This window comes from Penaeus monodon, chromosome 22 (assembly GCF_015228065.2).
Source record: "Penaeus monodon isolate SGIC_2016 chromosome 22, NSTDA_Pmon_1, whole genome shotgun sequence".
In the NCBI taxonomy this organism is placed as follows: domain Eukaryota; kingdom Metazoa; phylum Arthropoda; class Malacostraca; order Decapoda; family Penaeidae; genus Penaeus; species Penaeus monodon.
Genome location: NC_051407.1, coordinates 12,243,130 through 12,243,645, shown reverse-complemented (window position 1 = coordinate 12,243,645; position 516 = coordinate 12,243,130).

Below are 516 nucleotides of genomic sequence, written 5' to 3'. Positions count from 1 at the left end.
TAGTGTGAAACATTTCTTTCCTTTTTAATTCTTTGTTTGTCTTTTATTTTATTCCCTTTATGTATCTTACTTGGTCACACAGGGTTTATATCTTATCAGTGAAACATAAAAGCTACAAGGAAAAGCTTTCCTCTATCTCACTCTGAGAACAAAGGAAAATGTATTTAACATGGACGTGTATCAAGGTGTTGAGCATGTATAATTTTCTTTATATTTTCTTCTCTCTCCCTCTGAGAACGAGAGTAAAAGACTCGGAATAAAAAGGAATTGTAAACTAGTTATCGACAAGTTACACGTGTAAGGGATAACACATGAACACACTTTGTTATAATGTTTCAGACACTTTTATAGAAGGTCAAGTTACGTAAAAATATAGTTGGCTTATAAGACAGGAGTGGAATAAAGTTGTGAAAATATTTGGCCTATTGTTAATATTCCGCTAAATATCTGTTATAGTGATAATGCTTAGAGGAAATTGGACTACATACCTGCATAAAATGTTGGTATCATTCACCG